This window comes from Vicia villosa, linkage group LG3 (assembly GCF_029867415.1).
Source record: "Vicia villosa cultivar HV-30 ecotype Madison, WI linkage group LG3, Vvil1.0, whole genome shotgun sequence".
Taxonomy (NCBI): Eukaryota; Viridiplantae; Streptophyta; class Magnoliopsida; order Fabales; family Fabaceae; genus Vicia; species Vicia villosa.
In genome coordinates this window covers 212895628-212908359 of record NC_081182.1, presented here as the reverse complement: position 1 = coordinate 212908359, position 12732 = coordinate 212895628, and the positions used below count along the sequence as shown (strand labels likewise).

At 31.4% G+C, this 12732-nt stretch overlaps 1 long non-coding RNA gene across 1 annotated transcript; it reads right to left on the bottom strand.

Moving 5' to 3' along the window:
* Positions 1–1354: 1354 nt before the first annotated feature.
* LOC131657310 (uncharacterized) lies at positions 1355–2160 on the bottom strand. The gene is made up of 2 exons (XR_009300612.1): positions 2026–2160; positions 1355–1618 (listed from the first exon to the last, which is right to left on the bottom strand). It is a non-coding gene; the product is annotated as an uncharacterized LOC131657310 (long non-coding RNA).
* Positions 2161–12732: the final 10572 nt, after the last annotated feature.

The following is a 12732-nucleotide window of genomic DNA, read 5'->3' as shown; positions in this document are numbered from 1 at the left end:
AGCAAATGGGAGTGAATGAAGAATTGGAACATGATGCTGTTTTGTTTCCTGCTATTCAGCACAATGCAGCCAGCATTTTAATTGATGCTACAGCAGGCACTGCTACGGAACAGGTCAGAAACGCTGCTCAGGTGCTTACGGCCAGCACTGCAAATGTTCAGACGGAGCGAAACGGAAGGACTGCTCACGCCCAGCAGCTCCAGTGCCTTCTTGCTGCTCTAACCGCGGCTGAGCTGACTGAATTTAAACCGGACGTCGCTGTTTGGAAGTTGGTCCCAGACGGAATTTTCACGGTAGCTTCCTGTTACCTTTCACTTTGCAAAAATTCTATTCCTTTTGGCCCGATTAATAGATTCGATTCGGCTTTTAAGGATATTTGGAAGGTTGATGTACCTTTGAAAGTGAGGTTTTTTGGTTGGAGATGTTTCCACAATAAAGTTCCAACAAAGGACTCACTTTGGCGCAAAGGTATTCTTTCCAATACTTCGAATCATGATTGTGTGTTCTGTGACAATTGCAATGAATCTATTCTTCACTCTTTCCTCTTTTGTCGGTATGCCGGAATGGTTGGAGGGAAATTGCCGAGTGGATTGGGATACCGTTTAAGTTAGGAGTAGATTTAAAAGAAAGCTTTTTGACTTGGAGTTCCTTTTGTCGTGCGAAGAGAGTCAAAAGCACTAAAACGGGTATGGTTTGGTTAGCTACATTGTGGAACCTTTGGTTGCGAAGGAACGAAATTGTCTTCAACGACGGTACTTGGAATTCGAGGGATGTCGTTTGGAGTTGTAAGGCACTCGTTTGGAGGTGGTCGTTCATAGGGAAAATTACTCATTCCAATTATAACTTTTATGAGTTTAGCAATAACCCATTGTTTTACTTATGTTAGGTTCCAATCGGTTTGTAATTTTCTTTTTCGGCCCTTTTGTGGGATGTAATCTCGAATCTTGTTAGTTCTAATATAATCTCTTGCTTTCAAAAAAAAAAAAATTGCTTCGGATAAATCCGAACTAAATTGGGATCCAAATCAGAATATAATGTTTTGTGTTGAACATCTTTTAACTTTGAGTAAAAACCGAAACAAACCAATGAAACTAAATATTAATTGATTCAGATAAAAGATTTTCAAAATTTTACCCACGAATTTGTCTATCTGAAACAATCGTATTAATTCGTATAATTTGTATTTATTGCTTGATTTATTATCACTATTATCCTACCATTCGAAGATGGAGTATTATACTATGATAAAATATAGACATATTTATTATATACATACAAGAAAATAACTTTTTAATGTTTTCAATTGCAATAAATATAAGAAATATTTTAATAAACTTTTCTATAATATATTGAATTGCTTCGAATTTATTAACTTTATTTTAATATTCTTTTATATTTTTAATATAATTAAATCCGATATTTTTCTATTAAGTGGAACAATCATAATTGCAAATACATTTAAACACAGGATGCAATGGATCTCCACCAGCCTGAACACAAGTTCCATGACCTTTATAAGTTTGAAAGCACCATGCTCCGCATGCTTCAAGAAGACATTGACCTTCACGAGTTGCAATACACTCCTTTGCCATGACTACACCATTTTTCATTGATATGACTGAAAAAAAGAACATAATTATCATATAACAAACTACTTAAAAATATAAAAGTTTGGTTAAAAAATTATATTTCTTTAAGCAATATTAGATGAGAACTATTATTTGATAACCTAAGTAATTGAAAAGTTTTATATATATATATATATATATATATATATATATATATATATATATATATATATATATATATATATATATATATATATATATATATATATATATATATATATATATATATATATATACTCAATATGAAATATTGTAGATTTTTTTAAAGAAATAAACCTAAATTATACATCCTTCATATATTTTTATCATTATATGAAGTTGTACATATTCACCCAGGTTAATGAACAATATCAAACGCATATATATTGTACAAAACTTAATATAAAAATTTATTTACCTGAAAATACGAAGACAAGAAAGATAATTAACATGAAAGAATGTTGAGCCATTTCAAATAACTTAAAAAAATTAAAACAGTAAAACTATTTATGCTGGTTAAACTAGTTCTAAGGGTTTATATATAACAAAAATTTCAAAAGTAATATAATTTTAAAAAAGAAAAATAATATATATTGTATATATTTATAGAATTTAAAAGAAATATTCAAATTTAACTTAATTTTTTAAAAATAATTCATAAGAATCTCATAATATTTAAGGAACAACGCTTTAAAACTCTAACTTAGAATATATTAAACATTTATACCAAATATAAATAATAATATTTCCAATAAAAATAGTGCTATATACAAGTTATAGTTGTAAAGCATATTTCCTTATGTGTAATAAAAATTGTATGCAATATCAAGTTGTCTATTTCATTTATATTTTATAGATGTACATAATATATTTATTTTCTCTTTTATATAATTACGTATTTTGATATTTTTCTTCAATATACAATTTGTGAGATAACTCAGCTACTATGTATTAGTTAAGTTAGATGAATGTAAGCAATTAAGTTAGAGTTTAATCGTGAGTAAAAGTATTAATTTGTATTTTTTCTAAAATATAATAATGTAAACAAGTTGTTAATATTTTTTTTTTAATTCCTAAGAATCATTTTGTAAATCTATTTTAAAGAAAAGTTTTGAAAACAATATGTTTAACTATTATACTTTTAAAAAGTGTTTTAAAATTGTAAATATTATAAAATCGTCAGTAATAAAAAGTGTGCCACTTTTTCTATTTTTTTCTTTTTCTAGTTTTCAAATTTATAAATCAAATCATCTAAAATCAATTTTAATTTTTTAATTTTTAAAACTCTTAAATAGATAATAGTTTTAAAAAATTATTTTAATTTGATTAGATATAAAGTTTTATTACTTTCATATTTAAAAATTAAAAACTAATTTTACAAAACCAAATAAATCAGACACTAGTATTTTTTCATTGTAATTATTGTTCTTGTATTTCTTTGTAATATATATATATATATATATATATATATATATATATATATATATATATATATATATATATATATATATATATATATATATATATATATATATAGAGAGAGAGAGAGAGAGAGAGAGAGAGAGAGGTAGGTAGGTCATGTTCTTTAGGTCGAGTGAACATGTATTACCTTAATATAATGATAACACTATATGAAAATTATATGAAATTTGAGTTAAATATTTTGAAAGAACTTTGAATTACTTATATAAGTTTTTAATTCTCTTATGGTAAGATATTAATATTTAATGTATTTAAAGGCAAATATTTGTAATTTTAGATATCATCACATATCCAAATTTCCAATTTAATAATCAAACTATTTACACAAAATTAAAGAAACTTTTAAAAACAATATTGTAATTCTATAGTTTGTAAGATGGATATTTGTTTCATAATTATATTGATATTAATATTTTTTCCTAATAATTTATTGATTATGATGTTAGTAATTAGACATAAGAATTTGTCTCTTTCTAATTTTCAAAACTAAAAACCAAAACTGTAACATCCCTAATTACTAATTATCACTAAGTATGTTGATGTTAGTAATTAGACATAATTATGATGATTAGTGATTAGATGAATGATTTTAGAATGAGTTTACAAGACAAGAAGTGAATTGTCTTTGAGGTTTAAGTTGAAGAGAAAAATAGTCTTTTTGATCTTGGAACATATAAGTTTTTGTAACACTTCTAACTCATTCTTCCTTCTCCCATTTTCTTCTCCACACTTAGAAAATCAGATTAAAAAACAAGAGCAAGAGGAGAGAAGAGGGGCGGACAAGGAGGAAGAAGAAGGAGGAAATCCAAGTCTCTTGCATGCATGCGTGCATCATCATCCTCATCACCAACCCAACCTCTAACCTTTATCTACTACTCTTTCAATATGGGTTCCTAGGTAGTAACCTTGGGGTAAATGTTAGGGTTACATGATAAGTGATTTTGAGGTTCATTAGAGATAAGTGATTCTATGTTCTTATGCTAAACATGTTGTATTTGGGTTTAATTTAAGAAATATGATGCTTGATTGTGTTGCATGTTATTGTGAATCATTAAGATACATGATATTTGATTACATGAATATGCATGCTTATTTCTCTATGATGTTTTACCTATAAATCATGTTAAAATGGTCATGCTATATATGCTTGGGTCTATTTGGATTGAGACTAGGGTGTATTAGAATTCGTTTAATGCAGGAAATATAACATTTTTGCTTTTGGTTAAATGGGAAATCAATTTCAGTGGTCAAGCAATCAATTGACTATGAAAGATTTCCATTCTATACATTCTGTTCAGTGAGAAATCGATTGGACATCTATGCAAACCGATTGCACCTGACTGAAAACGACCCTTCATTATTTCGACCATAACTTGAGCTTCACAACTTGGATTTTGATGCGGTCGGAGGCATTGGAAAGCTAACGTTAAGGGCTATGAGATGCCTAAGCTTCCACAACTATAATGCACTCTTAAGTAATGATAAAATTCATGTGTATGCCCATGTATCTTGATTAATAAAAGATAATACTTGGAGAATCAATTTGTTAATCATTCTAAAGGCCTTTGTGCACCAAAAGACGTTGAGGTCTTGTAGCTTGCGAAGCTAAGCATGTGAACCAAGAGACGAGGAAGTCTCATAGCTTGATGTAATCTTATGTGTTGATTAATAAGTATGACGTTGGTAAGTTAACCTTAGGATACCGAGACTAAGAGAGATGAACGGATGCTAGCCATCTATCCCTTTTTTCTACTAAGCAGCTACTTTAAAAGTTCTATAATCGATGGTATAATAATGATAGGTCGAGTCATAGGAGAACATACAAGAGGATAGTAACTAGTCACTGATCCTAGTTGACCCGAGATAGTGATGAAAGTTACGTATATGTTGGCTATTTCCTATAGATTGGCTCCAGGAAAGACCTTTTTTACCACATATATTGCAGGTTATTTCTCGAGCATGAGTCTCGGGAATGGATCGTGCTCCGTAGTTCATGAGATATTCTTCGGGGATGAACTCCCGAAGATATGGATCACTACATTTTCCTTTGTCGCTTCACCTACGGGTGAATTTCGTGGTATGACTAGGGCCTTGAGATATTGGAGGAGTTGAATCGTAGTGGCGGTTCAATGTTGATTCCATGTTTCTCTATAGTCCATACTCGTTACTTACCATGTAGATTTTAAAATGTAATTTGGGACTTGTTTTCGAGAGCAGGTATGCAAGTAAACCTAGAAGACTAGACCTTGAGCGTAGTCTCCGAGAGAAGACTGACAGGTAAACCCGGAAGACCTATTCTGGAGGAAACATGTACCTATTATCTTAATGTGTGATATGTAATTAGAGTATACAATTGAGTGGTCAAGGGAAACTCAATCGTGATTCTACGAGTTAATAGGCTTTTCTATACTGGATAGTGAGAAAACCTTAGGATCCATGATGGATCCATAGTGTCATACCCCAATTTTGATCCTAAGGATCCTCAGTTATAGTTGCATTCATACAACACATCAAGATCACAATCTTGAGAGTGACCCTTGGTTTTGATTCTCATCTTTCCTTTGAGGGATCACCAAGCATCTCTGTGTTCATCTTTTGCTTTTTATATTTCGCTTACTAACCACTAATCAAAATTCAAAAAAATATGCACTGTTTATTTTGTTTCTTCGAAAAGATAGGGCTTTGGATCAACAAGTTTCTGTGATATTCCTTAAGGGGCTGAAGAATTATGTTTCCCTATTTATTTTGTTTGAGTGAGAAGTTCTGGGTTCGAATACCACTTTTCTCACTTTTCGCTTTTTTTCCGGTTTATTTGTTTTTAACCTTATTTTTAATTTTATTTGTATTTTCTTAAAAAAAATGCATGTTTGATTTTATTTTCGTTTTTCTATTTAAGGAATTTTTAATAATAATATTTTATTTTATGCATATTTTAATAAAAAAAAGTAAAAAAAATCATAAAAAATATAAAAGTCAATTTCTCATTTAGCTTTGGGTCCAAATCAATTAACATTATTTGATTTGATTTTCTCTACATCTAAAAAAAATCAAAACAAATATTCTTGATAATTATTTCTTTCATTAAGTTTGATTTTATCTTAAATAACTTCCTAGTTTATTTAACCTAATTTCTTCTTATATATATATATATATATATATATATATATATATATATATATATATATATATATATATATATATATAGAGGAGGGATCAAATTACACCCGAAGAGTTACACCACGAGTTACACTCGTTCAATAACTACATCTCGAATTAATATTTTTTAAATTTAACCGTTGGATTGAAACATAATATCATATAGATCATACCTATAAAGTTTGAGCTTAATCTATAATGATTTACTATGTCATTGAATTACATCAAAATTAATGTTATATGAAAGTTCATTTTGACGTTAATCTTTGGATATCTTGATGATATAGTAAATCATTATAGATTAAGCTCAAACTTTATAGGTATGATCTATATGATATTATGTTTCAATCGAACGGTTGAATTTAAAAAATATTAATTCGAGATGTGGTTATTGAACGAGTGTAACTCGTGGTGTAACTCTTCGGGTGTAATTTGATCCCTCCTTATATATATATATATATATATATATATATATATATATATATATATATATATATATATATATATATATATATATATATATATATATATATATATATATATATATATATATATATATATATATATATATATATATATATATATATATATATGGAACATATCAAGTGAGAGCATTTTTAAACGAGAGATGAGAGGAAGAAATATTAATCAGTGGATTCATCAAGAGAGAGGAAATAATAGCCTCATTAATATAGTAACATTCTCTCTCTTCATGAATCCAATGGTGCATATTTCTTCCTCTCATCTCTCATTTAAAAATGCTCTCCAATCCGATTACACAAGAGACGGGAAGGACCCGACAAAAAAGGAAAAACACAACCAATTACAATTATGAGAGAAAAAGAAGCAGATCTTTAGTAAACTCATAAAACGAATAATTGGAATATGCAATTTTCCCTCAAAAGGACCACTTCCACGCCAAAGACTTGATATTCCAAACCGTATCGCTATGGTTCCACTTTTCCTCCCGAAAGCAAGCGCAATTTCTAACCAACCACAAAGTCCATGTAGTCGCTAACCACACTACATCCTCCTTACCTCTTTTCACCTTATTATCACGGAAGAAACGATGCCAATCCATAAAATTTGACAAACACCCATCCTCCAAACCGCCCTCTTTACCCACCCAAAGAGCTATGTCCAACCAAATAGCCTTAACCACCCGGCAACCAAAAAAAGAATGATTTCTAGTCTCTATGTCATAACCACAAAAAGAACATTTCAACTTATCTAAAGGAAAAGAAATACCTCTATACACCAAAAGGTCCTTGGTCGATATCCTATCGAGGAGAAGTCTCCACCCAAAGGCCTTAATTTTAAAGGGCACCTCCGCCTTCCACACCATGCCGAAAGCATCATCGAACTCATTCGGTGGTCCATACGAGATTCGGTCAAACCCCAAGAAACTATAGCAAGAAGCCACCGAAAAAACCCCTTCCAAATTAAACTTCCAAGAAACAACATCTCTCCTTTCACCCACACCAATGAAATCGGACACCAAAATCTTCAACCGGGCCACATCCATTATTTTATGTTTCATTCCTAACATTTTCTTGTTTATGTGAGGTACTATCTTAAGCAATTGAACTATTTTTTTGGACATTTGCAATTTCATACTTAATATTTTATACCTTTTATTTTCGCTTAAATTCCATTCGAGTTTATCGTAATAATTGTATTAACTTTCATCCCCATTTGTTAAAATTGTAATCCCCATCTCCGAGGCCTTGTAATATTTTTTAGCGTTTTCCTTTACTACTTTATTTTAATATTAAGTATTGCATGCATTTAACCGTTTTTCAAAACAACAAATACTTGATTCCGAGCCCCCTTTTTCTACCATAAGTCAATCGCACTTCAAACATCGCAATCAACTGTACTTTACACGTGCACACTAGCACACATTCATAACTTGATCTTGGACTTTCTTACAATGAGACCTATTCGATTGATCATCCCGATTGGTCGTTTAGAAGGCTAGTCTTTGGCTAGAATTACACTTTTATCTCTACCACGTTCATGTTTAATCTTTTATATTGTTTGTATGAATTTACTTGTATGGTTTCATTTACTACTTTCAATTCCCTTTTTGAATAAATTGTTCACCTCCATATTCTTGGTCCATATACCAAGTCATAGCCCATTCTTTGTAAGTTTATTGCTTTGTGCATCGCCATCGACCTTGTTTTTAAAAACTTCAAACTCTTTTGTGCACTTGAATTCTTTTTCCTTTAAAACCTTTTTTTTCAAAACAAAATAAACTCATGTTTCTTCTTGAGCAGAACTACACATGCTCTGATTTTTCCATTGGACTAATGAGGTATGTAGGCACAAGACGCGATGTCTTGCCGAGCATAATTTTAAAACCAAAAAACTTTCTTTTCATTTTTTGCAGACAAATCTTTTTACACATATTTTTCAAAAAGCTTCCTATGGAGTACCACAGATATGAGGGGTGCTATCATCTTCCCCTCGCATAATCAACACCTGTACCTAAGATCTCTGCTTTTTTTATTAGTTTTTTACTTGAAAAACTTCTTCGGGTTTTATTTCGCTCTTTTCCCTTTTCCTTTGAAAACTATAAAGCGCAGTGACGACTTTCACTAAAATAATGAGTTAGGTCAATCTAATGGCTTTGGTCTCAATTTTCACCGCTACACGTAGATTGTGCATGTACTCTGTAGAGCCGAGAGGACCCATAAGATATGGGAACTCACTAAGATTTAGAAATCTCACCCCATTCATCTTATTATTTTTTAGGTACCATGTAAGATTGAGTTTCGCTAGATGCTTGTATCAAGAGCTTCACGATCGGATGACGTGAAAAAGGAAATTACCCAAAAGTAAAAATCCCAAACTTATCTTGGTCACCAAGATTAAGAATCTAGACATACTTGTGTCCAGGTGCAAAAAAGATAAAAATGACAAAAAAAACCAAAGTGCACCAAGTGAGATTCAAACCCATGACCTCATGCTTGTAACCTCTGCTTCCTTACCAATTGTGCTATCTCATTTATTCGAAATAGAGAGCCAATTAAAAGTAAATGAAGGTTATGTGATATTTCGTTAAATGTACAAATAATTTTAATTAAACTATTTTATATTTTTAAGTCATCAGGACGAAATAATATCCAAACCAAGTGTTTAGTAAAAACCCAAAAAAAACCAAAGACATTTATAAAACACAACTTTGAAAAATTATTTGAATTTTCTTTTAAATAGGGCGGGCAAATTCGGGGTATGACAGTAAGAATTTAGATATTCCAACAAATAGCCAACCAAATTACTCATTCTTTCCCAGGTTTAACTTTCTGAGATTTGAAAAAGAGAAACCACCTTTAAAAACTATCCTTGAAACAACCTGAATTATCCAAAAAAATGATCCACAAAACCAATCCACTTCCTTATCTCCCTCCAAATCAACCTAACTACACTACATAACAAAAAAGTATGATCCAAGGACTCTCCTACTGCCAAACAAAGAACACAATTAGAATTTTTATTTGAAGGAATTATGCCTCTAATTCTTAACAGATCCCTCGAAGGAAGTCTCTTTCTAAAAATTCTCCACCCAAAAGCCTTAATTTTCAAAGGAACCTCGGTCTTCCATAGCACCTTCCAAACATATTCAATTTCGTTCACAGGACCAAAGACAAATTTACTACCAGCAATTAACTCAATCATGCGCTAACCTAAAAACCAGAATCTTGATCTGGAGACCATTGCAAGCAATCGTGCCCAGCCGTAACCTTCCACTTCTCAGCCAGCAACAACCTCAAAACCTGCATATTGTCTGAAACTTCAGAACTGACCGCACAATTACCACCGAAGTCACCTCTATTCCCCATCTATCCAACATCCCATCCCTGCCATGGAAACCTTTTTCAGACACGAGGCTGAATACAGCAAAGGGTAGTGAGCCTTTAAACTGGTATCCTCCATCCACACCGAGTGCCAAAAAGAAGCAATGAAACCGTTCCCAATTTCAAACCTACAATTCTTGACAAACACCTCCTCGTGAAGTTTCTTCTTAATAGTAACAATATATGTCCGCCACTCGGATTTTGTAAGTCTAGAATTAAAAAATTGGCCTTTGTTCACCACGTGCAAACGAATATCACCATAGCGAGCTCTAAAAAAAAAACCTAAAGACTCTGACCCTTTTAATATTCTTCATCTCCATTTAAGAAGAAGGCCACATTAAAATCTTCAATACTTCTTAGCGCCAAACCTTCTTTATCCATAGACAAACACACATCCTTTCAACCTACCCAATGAATCCTTCTCCGATTCTCCGTTTCATCCCATAAGAAATTACTTTGTAATTTAGTAATCTCTTTTGCAATCTTAACATGTATCTTATAGAAAGAAAGCATGAAAATTGTCAGAGAACCGAAAACACATTTTAGAAGGGTGATTCTCCCTCCAAGAGTAAGGAATTCCAACTCGACAAATGCTTCTTAATCTTAATTAAATGCGGCTACAAATTCGACAACCTTCTCGTATTCGACCAAATGGGAATACCAAGAAAGTTGAATTTACAATCTTCCAACCTGCAAGAAAGGAAAGAAGCAGTTGCCTCCATAAAATTAGTATTCATGTTAATCCCAATCAACTTACCTTTATGAAAGTTGATTCCCAATCCCGAAACTGATTCGAAGCCCCTAAGGACCGACTTAAAAGCCCATAATTGCTTCCAACTACTCTCTCCAACCAACGACATATCATTTGAAAATTGAAGGATGTCAATCATACATCTCCTATTAACATTAACCCTTTCAAATTTTCCGATCTCCGCCGCTTTTCTATCCAAACCCAAAAGACCCTCCGCTACAAGAACAAAAAGAAACGAAGATAGAGGATCTCCCTATCTCAAACCCCTCTCCACCCTAAACTCCTTAGTCGGACTACTATTGACTAACACCGACATATTGCTCTGAAAAATCATTGCCTTCATCAATATCATCCAAATATTACCAAAGGCCATCCTCCTCATCATAAACCCAAGGAAGTCCCAACTCACTTCATCATACGCTTTTTCGAAATTAACCTTAAAAAGAAAGCTACTTTTTCCTTCCTTCTTAGCAAAGTCCACCAATTCATTGGCTACAAAAACACCATCTAGTAATTGTCTTCTCGGAACGAATGCACTTTGGCAAGTAGAAATGACAAAATTCAAAACAACTTTCAATCTAGACGCCAAAAGCTTAGACAACATTAATACATGCATACAAGAAGACATATAGGTCTAGAATCATCCAAACCCAAGGGATTAGACGCTTTTGGCACCAAAGTCAAAAAAAGATGATGCAATAGCTTTCAATAAAATAACATTCAAATGGAAACTATTAAAGAAGCGCATACATTCATCTTTAAGGAAATACCAACACCTCCCAATAAACAAGAGGGAAATACCATCGGGTCCCAGACTTTTCGATCCCGCAAAACCCTATACCGCATCCTTAATCTCACTCTCCAAAAACGAAACTTCAAGAGACACGCTTTCTAGACTATTAAGACTCTTGAAAAGAGTACCATCAAGGACGAGCCTATCCACATCATCTTCAACAAATTTACTAGAGAAATTATCCACGACCTCCTTCTTAGCCTTACAAATAAAATCCAAAATACCATTGCCCGAATAAATCGAACCAATAAGGTTACGCCTCCTCTTCCCTTCACGACTCTATGAAAGAATCTACTATTGTTATCTCCATCATTAATCCACTTTAACCTGACTTTTTGAATGAGCATATTCTCCTTGATCTTGAGATTCAACCAAAACCGACTAGAAGCTTCCTACCTTTTCGCTATAACCTCTTCTAAATCACTATCACTATCAAGTTTTATTATCTTCAAATCTTAAAACTTTAAAAACCAATTTTATAAAAGCAAATCAAATAGACACTATTATTTCTTCATCCTAATTACTGTTCTTGTCTTATTTTATTTAACTATACTAATTTTTATATAATTTTTATAAATTTGTGCTGGATATGTTCATTAGGACGAGTGAACAAGCATTACTTTATATGATGATAACGATATGTGAAAAGTATATATAATTTAGGTTATATCTTTTGAAAGAACTACATTGTTTCACATTGAGTTATTTATATAAATTTTTAATTTTCTTAGATTGAGATATTAATATTCAACATTTTTAATATCAAATATTTTTAATTTTAGATATCATGACATGTCCAAATTTCTAGTTTAATAATCAACCAATTTACACAAAATTAAAGGAAGTTTTAAAATTATATTGCAATTTTATACTTTGTAAGTTGGGTCTTTGTTTCTCAATTATCTTGATATTAATATTTTTTCCAAATAATTTATTGATTTTTATATGATTGATATCACAGTTGGTTGGTTTTATAACGGGTTATCAATTTGAATTATAATAAGATCGCGAGTTCAAATCATTGACTGAAAAAGTATTTAACAACTGATAAATAGGATTTACATTTTTTATTATATCATA